This window comes from Panulirus ornatus, chromosome 25 (assembly GCF_036320965.1).
Source record: "Panulirus ornatus isolate Po-2019 chromosome 25, ASM3632096v1, whole genome shotgun sequence".
Lineage (NCBI taxonomy): Eukaryota > Metazoa > Arthropoda > Malacostraca > Decapoda > Palinuridae > Panulirus > Panulirus ornatus.
In genome coordinates this window covers 25,167,483-25,178,638 of record NC_092248.1, presented here as the reverse complement: position 1 = coordinate 25,178,638, position 11,156 = coordinate 25,167,483, and positions in this window count along the sequence as shown.

The following is an 11,156-nucleotide window of genomic DNA, read 5'->3' as shown; positions in this document are numbered from 1 at the left end:
ATACATATATATATATATATATATATATATATATATATATATATATATATATCTTTTTATTTTTTTTTTTTTTTTTGCCGCTGTCTCCCGCGTTTGCGAGGTACCGCAAGGAAACAGACGAAAGAAATGGCCCCCCCCCCCCATACACATGTATATACATACGTCCACACACGCAAATATACATACCTACACAGCTTTCCATGGTTTACCCCAGACGCTTCACATGCCTTGATTCAATCCACTGACATCACGTCAACCCCGGTATACCACATCGCTCCAATTCACTCTATTCCTTGCCCTCCTTTCACCCTCCTGCATGTTCAGGCCCCGATCACACAAAATCTTTTTCACTCCATCTTTCCACCTCCAATTTGGTCTCCCTCTTCTCCTCGTTCCCTCCACCTCCGACACATATATCCTCTTGGTCAATCTTTCCTCACTCATTCTCTCCATGTGCCCAAACCACTTCAAAACACCCTCTTCTGCTCTCTCAACCACGCTCTTTTTATTTCCACACATCTCTCTTACCCTTACGTTACTCACTCGATCAAACCACCTCACACCACACATTGTCCTCAAACATCTCATTTCCAGCACATCCATCCATCCTCCTGCGCACAACTCTATCCATAGCCCACGCCTCGCAACCATACAACATTGTTGGAACCACTATTCCTTCAAACATACCCATTTTTGCTTTCCGAGATAATGTTCTCGACTTCCACACATTCTTCAAGGCCCCCAGAATTTTCGCCCCCTCCCCCACCCTATGATCCACTTCCGCTTCCATGGATCCCTCTGCTGCCAGATCCACTCCCAGATATCTAAAACACTTCACTTCCTCCAGTTTTTCTCCATTCAAACTCACCTCCCAATTGACTTGACCCTCAACCATACTGTACGTAATAACCTTGCTCTTATTCACATTTACTCTTAACTTTCTTCTTCCACACACTTTACCAAACTCAGTCACCAGCTTCTGCAGTTTCTCACATGAATTAGCCACCAGCGCTGTATCAACAGCGAACAACAACTGACTCACTTCCCAAGCTCTCTCATCCCCAACAGACTTCATACTTGCCCCTCTTTCCAAAACTCTTGCATTTACCTCCCTAACAACCCCATCCATAAACAAATTAAACAACCATGTAGACATCACACACCCCTGCCGCAAACCTACATTCACTGAGAACCAATCACTTTCCTCTCTTCCTACACGTACACATGCCTTACATCCTCGATAAAAACTTTTCACTGCTTCTAACAACTTTCCTCCCACACCATATATTCTTAATACCTTCCACAGAGCATCTCTATCAACTCTATCATATGCCTTCTCCAGATCCATAAATGCTACATACAAATCCATTTGCTTTTCTAAGTATTTCTCACATACATTCTTCAAAGCAAACACCTGATCCACACATCCTCTACCACTTCTGAAACCGTGCTCTGTACATGCCTTCACCTTCTCAATCAATACCCTCCCATATAATTTTATTATACTTTGTCGCTATATCCCGCGTTAGAGAGGTAACGCAATGAAACAGACGAAAGAACGGCCCAACACGCCCACATACACATTATATACATACACGTTCAAACACGCACATATACATACCTATACATCTCAACGTATACATATATATATATAAACACACAGACATATACATACATACAGAGGTACATAATTCATTCTGTCTCCCCTTTTTCATTTTCGTCGGCACCCCGCCACACATGAAATGGCAACCTCATCCACCGACAAGTGCGCGAAGTATCGCAGGGAAAAGACAAAGATTGCCACATTCGTTCACACTCAGTCTCTAGCTGTCATGTATAATGCACCGAAACCACAGCTCCCTTTCCACATCCAGTCCCGACAAAACTTTCCAAGGTTTTTCCTAGACGCTTCACATGCCCTGGCTAGATCCACTGACAGCATGTCAACCCCGATATACCACATCGTTCCAATTCACTCTATTCCTTGCACGCTTTTCACCCTCCTGCATCTTTAGGCCCCGATCACTCAAAATCTTTTTCAGTCAATCTTTCCATCTCCAATTTGGTCTCCCAGTTCTCCTCATTCCCTCCATCTCTGACATATATATCCTCTTTGTCAATATTTCCTCACGCATTCTCTCCATGTGATCAAACCATTTCAAAACGCCCTCTTCTGCTCTCTCAACCACAGTGTCTTTACCACCACGCATCTCTCTTACTCTTTCATTACTTACTCGATCAAACCACCTCACACCATATGTCGTCCTCAAACATCTCATTTCCAGCATATCCACCCTCATCCACACAACTCTATCTACAGCCTATGCCTCACAACTATATAACATTGTTGGAATTACTATTCCTTCAAACATACCCATTTTTGCTTTCCAAGATAACGTTCTCGACTTCCAAACATTTTTCAACGAACCCAGAACTTTCGCCCCCTCCCCCTCCCTATGATTCACTTCCGTGTCCATGGTTCCATACGCTGCCAACTCCAATCTCATATATCTAAAACTCATCACTTCCTCCAGTTTTCCTCCACTGAAACTTACCCCCCAGTTGACTTGTCCCTCAACCCTACTGTACCCAATAACCTTGCTCTTATTCACATTTACTCTCAGCTTTCTTCTTTCACACACTTTACCAAAATCAGTCACCAGCTTCTGCAGCTTCTCACTTGAAACAACCACCAGCTATGTATTATCAGCTAACAGCAACTGACTCACCTCAAAACCTCTCTCATCAACAACAGACTGCATACTTGCCCTTCTTTCCTAAACTCTTGCATTCACCTCCCTAACAACCCCATCCATAAACAAATAGAATAACCATGGAGACATCACGCACCCCGGCCGCCAACCAGCATTTACTGAGAACCAATCGCTTTCCTCTCTTCCTACACGTACACATGCTTTACATCCTCGAAAAAACTTTTCACTGCTTCTAACAACTTCCCTCCCACACCATACATTCTTAATACCTTACACAGAGCATCTCTATCAACTCTATCATATACCTTCTACAGATCCATAAATGCTACATACAAATCCATTTGATTTTCTAAGTATTTCTCAGGTACATTCTTTAAAGGAAACACCTGATCCACACATCCTCTACCACTTATGAAACCACACTGCTCTTCCCCAATCTGATGCTCTGTACATGCCTTCACCCTCTCAGTCAATACCCTCCAATACAATTTCCCAGGAATACTCATCAGAATTATATCTCTATAATTTCAGCACTCACTTTTATCCCCTTTGCCTTTGTACAATGGCACTATGCAAGCATTCCACCAATCCTCATGCACCTCACCATGAGTCATACATACATTAAATATCCTTACCAACCAGTCAATAATACAGTCACTCGCTTTCTTTAATAAATGCTGCCTTGCCGGCTATCCATTTCCGCAAAGATCTTACAACCTCTTCTCGGTTTACCAAATCATTCTCCCTAACCCTTTCACTTTCCACACCACCTCTACAAAATCACCCTATATCTGCCATTCCATTACCAAACACATTCAACAAATCTTCAAGATAATCAATCTATCTCTTTGTCACATCACCATTACTTGTTATAACCTCCCCATTAGCATCCTTCACTGATGTTCCCATTTGTGCCCTAATATTATGCACTATATATATCTCTTTCCAAATCATCTTTTATTCTTCCTAAAATTCAATTATACTCTCTCACCCCAACTCTCATTTGCCCTCTTTATTACCTGTTGGACCTATCTCTTGACCCCCTGCCTCTTTTTTTTTATACATCTCCCATTCATTTGCATTATTTCCCTAGAAAAATTGCCCAAATGCCACTCTCTTTTCTTTCACTACTAATCTTACTTCTTCATCCTCCCACCCATTACCCTTTCTAATGTGCCCACCTCCCACGCTTCTTATGCCACAAGATTCTTATGCGCAAGCCGTCACTGCATCCTTAAATACATCCTATTCCTCCCCCACTCCCCTTACGTTCTTTGTTCTCACTGAAAGTTGATGGAGAGAGATGGGTGATTATTGGTACATATGCACCTGATCATGAAAAGAAAGATCATGAGAGGGAAGTATTTTGGGAGCAGCTGAGTGAGTGTGTTTGTAGTTTTGGTGCACGAGACCGGGTTATAGTCATGGGTGATTTGAATGCAAAGGTGAGTAATATGGCAGCTGAGGGAATAATTGGTGTTAATGGGGTGTTGAGTGTTGTAAATAGAAATAGTGAAGAGCTTGTAATTTTTGTGCTGAAAAAGGACTGGTGATTGGGAATACCTGGTTTAGAAAGAGAGATATATATAAGTATACGTATGTAAGTAGGAGAGATAGCCTGAGAGAGTTATTGGATTACGTGTTAATTGATAGGCGCGGGAAAGAGACACTTTTCGATGTTAAGAGCTGAGAGGTGCAACTGGAGGGATGTCTGATCATTATCTTGTGGAGGTGAAGGTGTACATTTGAAGAGGTTTTTTATAAAAAAAGAGAGAATGTTGGTGTAAAAACGATGGTGAGAGTAAGTGAGCTTGGGAAGGAGACTTATGTGAGGAAGTACCAGGAGAGACTGAGTACAGATGGAAAAAGGTGAGAACAAAGGAGGTAAGGGGAGTGGAGGAGGAATGGGATGTATTTAGGGTAAGAGTGATGGTTTGCGCAAAAGATGTTTGTGGCATGAGAAGACTTGGAGGTGGGCAGATTAGAAAGGGTAGTGAGTGGTGGGATGAAGAATTAAGATTATTAGTGAAAAAGAAGAGAGAGGCATTTGGAAGATTTTTGCAGAGAAATAATGCAAATGACTGGGAGATATGTAAAAGAAACAGGTAGGAGGTCAAGAGAAAGGTGCCAGAGGTGAAAAAGAGGGCAAATGAGAGTTGGGGTGAGAGAGTATCATTAAATTTTAGGGAGAATGAAAAGATGTTTAGGAAGGAAGTAAATAAAGTGCGTAAACCAAGCGAACAAATGTGAACTTCAGTGAAGGGGGCTAATGGGAAAGTGATAATAAGTAGTGGTGATCTGAGAAGGAGATGGAGTTAGTATTTTGAAGCTTTGCTGAATGTGTTTGACAATAGAGTGGCAGATATAGGGTATTTTGGTCGAGGTGGTGTGCAAAGTGAGAGGGTTAGGAAAAATGATTTGGTAAACATAGAAGAGGTAGCAAAGGCTTTGCGGAAGATAGAAGCCGGTAAGGCAGCCGGTTTGGATGGTATTGCAGTAGAATTTATTAAAAAAAGGGATGACTGTATTGTAGACTGGTTGGTAGGCTTATTTAATGTATGTATGACTCATGGTGAGTTGTCTGAGGATTGGCGGAATGCGTGCATAGTGTCATTGTACAAAGGCAAAGGGGATAAAAGTGAGTGCTCAAATTACAGAGATATAAGTTTGTTAAGTGTTTTTGGTAAATTATATGGGAGGGTATTGATTGAGAAAGTGAAGACTTGTACAGAGCTTCAGATTGGGGAAGAGCAGTGTGGTTTCAGAAGCGGTAGAGGATGTGTCAATCAGGTGTTTGCTTTGAAGAATGTATGTGAGAAATACCTAGAAAAGCAAATGGATCTGTATGTAGCATTTATGGATATGGAGAGGGTATATGATGGAGTTGATAGAGATGCCCAGTGTAAGGTATTAAGAATATATGGTGTGGGAGGCAAGTTGTTAGAAGCAGTGAAAAGTTTTTATCTAGGGTGTAAGGCATTTGTACGTGTAGGAAGAGAGGAAAGTGATTCGTTCTCAGTGAATGTAGGTTTGCGGCAGAGATGTGTGATGTCTCCATGGTTGTTTAATTTGTTTATGGATGGGGCTGTTAGGGAGGTGAGTGCAAGAGTTTTGGAAAGAGGGGAAGTATGCCGTCTGGTGTGGATGAGAGAGCTTGGGAAGTGAGTCAGTTGTTGTTCGCTGATGATACAGCGCTGGTGGCTGATTCATGTGAAAAACTGCAGAATCTGGTGACTGATTTTGGTACTACCACTTCTGAAACCACACTGCTCTTCCCCAATCTGATGCTCTGTACATGCCTTCACCCTCTCAATCAATACCCTCCCATATAATTTACCAAGAATACTCAACAAACTTATACGTCTGTAATTTGAGCACTCACTCTTATCCCCTTTGCCTTTGTACAATGGCACTATGCAAGCATTCCACCAATCCTCAGGCACCTCACCATGCATCATACAAACATTAAATAACCTTACCTACCAGTTAACTATACAGTCACCCCCTTTTTTAATAAATTCCACTGCAATACCATCCAAACCTGCTGCCTTGACGGCTTTCATCTTCCGCAAAGCTTTTACTACCTCTTCTCTATTTACCAAATCATTTTCCCTAACCCTCTCACTTTGCACACCACCTCGACCAAAACACCATATATCTGCCACTCTATCATCAAACACATTCAACAGACCTTCAAAATACTCACTCCTTCTCCTGCTCACATCACCACTACTTGTTATCACCTCCCTATTAGCCCCCTTCACTGAAGTTCCCATTTCCTCCCTTGTCTTACGCACTTTATTTACCTAATTCCAAAACATCTTCTTATTCTCCCTGAAATTTAATGATATTCTCTCACCCCAACTCTCATTTGCCCTCTTCTTCACCTCTTGCACCTTTCTCTTGACCTCCTGCCTCTTTCTTTTATACCTCTCCCACTCATTTGCATTTTTTCCCTGCAAAAATCGTCCAAATGCCTCTCTCTTCTCGTTCACTAATAATCTTACCTCTTCATCCCACCACTCACTACCTTTTCTAATCAACCCACCTCCCACGCTTCTCATGCCACAAGCATCTTTTGCGCAAGCCATCACTGCTTCCCTAAATACATCCCTTTCCTCCCCCACTCCCCTTACCTCCTTTGTCCTCACCTTTTTCCATTCTGTACTCAGTCTCTAATGGTACTTCCTCACACAAGTCTCCTTCCCAAGCTCACTTACTCTCACCACTCTCTTCACCCCAACATTCTCTCTTCTTTTCTGAAAACCCCCACAAATCTTCACCTTCGCCTCCACAAGATAATGATCAGACATCCCTCCCTCAGACATGTGCACCTCTCAGCACATTAACATCCAAAAGTCTCTCTTTCATGCGTCTATCAATTAACACGTAATCCAATAACGCTCTCTGGCCATCTCTCCTACTTACATACGTATACTTATGTATATCTCGCTTTTTAAACTAGGTATTCCCAATCACCAGTCCTTTTTCAGCATATAAATCTACAAGCTCTTCACCATTTCCATTTACAACACTGAACACCCCATGTATACCAATTATTCCCTCAACTACCACATTACTCACCTTTGTATTCAAATCACCCATCACTATAACCCGGTCTTTTGCATGAAAACCACTAACACACTCATTCAGCTGCTCCCAAAACTCTTGCCTCTCATGATCTTTCTTCTCATGCCCAGGTGCATATGCACCAATAATCACCCATCTCTCTCCATCAACTTTCAGTTTTACCCATATCACTCTAGAATTTACTTTCTTACACTCTATCACATACTCCCACAACTCCTAATTGAGGAGTGGCGCTACTCCTTGCCTTGCTCTTGTCCTCTCACTAACACCTGACTTTACTCCCAAGACATTCCAAAACCACTCTTCCCCTTTACCCTTGAGCTTCGTTTCACTCAGAGCCAAAACATCAAGGCTCCTTTCCTCAAACATACTACCTATCTCTCCTTTTTTCTCATCTTGTTTAAATCCACACACATTTAGACACCGCAATCTGAGCCTTCCAGGAGGATGAGCACTCCTGGCGTGACTCCTTCTTCTGTTTCCCCTTTTAAAAAGTTAAAATACAAGGAGGGGAGGGTTTCTGGCCCCCCGCTCCCGTCCCCTTTAGTCGCCTTTTACGACACGTGAGGAATGCGTGGGAATTATTCTTTCTTCTCTATCCCCAGGGATAAATATATATATTTATATATATATATATATATATATATATATATATATATATATATATATATATATATATATATATATATATATATATATATATATATATATGTGAATAAATGTGAATAAGAGCAAGGTTATTAGGTACAGTATGGTTGAGGGTGAAGTCAACTGGGAGGTAAGTTTGAATGGAGAAAAATTGGAGGAAGTAAAGTGTTTTAGATATCTGGGAGTGGATCTGGCAGCGGATGGAACCATGGAAGCGGAAGTGAATCATAGGGTGGGGGAGGGGGCGAAAATCCTGGGAGCCTTGAAGAATGTTTGGAAGTCGAGAACATTATCTCGGAAAGCAAAAATGGGTATGTTTGAAGGAATAGTGGTTCCAACAATGTTGTATGGTTGCGAGGCGTGGGCTATGGATAGAGTTGTACGCAGGAGGATGGATGTGCTTGAAATGAGATGTTTGAGGACAATGTGTGGTGTGAGGTGGTTTGATCGAGTAAGTAACGTAAGGGTAAGAGAGATGTGTGGAAATAAAAAGAGCGTGGTTGAGAGAGCAGAAGAGGGTGTTTTGAAATGGTTTGGGCACATGGAGAGATTGAGTGAGGAAAGATTGACCAAGAGAATATATGTGTCATAGGTGGAGGTAACGAGGAGAAGTGGGAGACCAAATTGGAGTTGGAAAGATGGAGTGAAAAATATTTTGTGTGATCATGGCCTGAACATGCAGGAGGGTGAAAGGAGGGCAAGGAATAGAGTGAATTGGATCGATGTGGTATACCGGGGTTGACGTGCTGTCAGTGGATTGAATCAGGGCATGTGAAGCGTCTGGGGTAAACCATGGAAAGCTGTGTAGGTATGTATATTTGCGGGTGTGGACGTATTTATATACATGTGTATGGGGGTGGGTTGGGCCATTTCTTTCGTCTGTTTCCTTGCGCTACCTCGTAAACGCGGGAGACAGCGACAAAGCAAAAAAAGAAAAATATATATATATATATATATCTATATTTAATTATTTATTTATTTATTTTGCTTTGTCGCTGTCTCCCGCGTTTGCAAGGTAGCGCAAGGAAACAGACGAAAGAAATGGCCCAACCCACCCCCATACACATGTATATACATACACGTCCACACACGCAAATATACATACCTACACAGCTTCCCAGGTTTTACCACAGACGCTTCACATGCCCTGATTCAATCCACTGACAGCACGTCAACCTCGGTATACCACATAGATCCAGTTCACTCTATTCTTTGCCCTCCTTTCACCCTCCTGCATGTTCAGGCCCCGATCACTCAAAATCTTTTTCACTCCATCTTTCCAACTCCAATTTGGTCTCCCACTTCTCCTCGTTCCCTCCACCTCCGACACATATATCCTCTTGGTCAATCTTTCCTCACTCATTCTCTCTATGTGCCCAAACCATTTCAAAACACCCTCTTCTGCTCTCTCAACCACGCTCTTTTTATTTCCACACATCTCTCTTACCCTTACGTTACTTACTCGATCAAACCACCTCACACCACACATTGTCCTCAAACATCTCATTTCCAGCACATCCATCCTACTGCGAACAACTCTATCCATAGCCCACGCCTCGCAACCATACAACATTGTTGGAACCACTATACCTTCAAACATACCCATTTTTGCTTTCCGAGATAATGTTCTCGACTTCCACACATTCTTTAAGGCTCCCAGGATTTTCGCCCCCTCCCCCACCCTATGATCCACTTCCGTTTCCATGGTTCCATCCGCTGCCAGATCCACTCCCAGATATCTAAAACACTTTACTTCCTCCAATTTTTCTCCATTCATACTTAACTCCCAATTGACTTGACCCTCAACCCTACTGTACCTAATTACCTTGCTCTTATTCACATTTACTCTTTACTTTATTCTTTCAAACACTACCAAACTCAGTCACCAGCCTCTGCAGTTTCTTACAGGAATCAGCCACCAGCGCTGTATCATCAGCGAACAACAACTGACTCACTTCCCAAGCTCTCTCATCCCCAACAGCCTTCATACTTGTCCCTCTTTCCAAACCTCTTGCATTTACTTCCCTAACAACCCCATCCATAAACAAATTAAACAACCGTGGAGACATCACACACCCCTGCCGCAAGCCTACATTCACTGAGAACCAATCACTTTCCTCTCTTCCTACACGTACACATGCCTTACATCCTCGATAAAAACTTTTCACTGCTTCTAACAACTTGCCTCCCACACCATATATTCTTAATACCTTCCACAGAGCATCTCTATGAACTCTATCATATGCCTTCTCCAGATCCATAAATGCTACATACAAATCCATTTGCTTTTCTAAGTATTTCTCACATACATTCTTCAAAGCAAACACCTGATCCACACATCCTCTACCACTTCTGAAACCACACTGCTCTTCCCCAATCTGATGCTCTGTGCATGCCTTCACCCTCTCAATCAATACCCTCCCATATAATTTACCAGGACTACTCAACAAACTTATACCTCTGTAATTTGAGCACTCACTCTTATCCCCTTTGCCTTTGTACAATGGGACAATGCACGCATTCCGCCAATCCTCAGGCACCTCACCATGAGTCATACATACATTAAATAACCTTACCAACCAATCAATAATACAGTCACCCCCTTTTTTAATAAATTCCACTGCAATACCATCCAAACCTGCTACCTTGCCGGCTTTCATCTTCCGCAAAGCTTTTACTACCTCTTCTCTGTTTACCAAATCATTTTCCCTAACCCTCTCACTTTGCACACCACCTCGACCAAAACACCCTATATATACCACTCTATCAAACACACACACACACACACACATATATATATATATATATATATATATATATATATATATATATATATATATATATATATATATATATATATATATATATATATATATATATATATATATATATATATATATATATATGTGTGTGTGTGTGTGTGTGTGTGTGTGTGTGTGTGTGTGCGTCTATAGATTTAGATTTTAGGGCTACAGTTGCCCACGCTGTCTCAATTGACATGAAAAAGGAAAAACGTGACTTCACGACCGTTCTAGAGGCGAGTACTGGCTTTGGGTTAACCAGGACTGCTTTTGTTGAGGCTCATACAGACGAAGGTTACGATACCTTAGGGGGAAGGTCTTGAGGTACTCTTTTTTGGAGAAAGTTTTAGACGGGAGTTTTCTATTTCCCTATCTGATGATTATACACTTTTCCCAAAGGCAT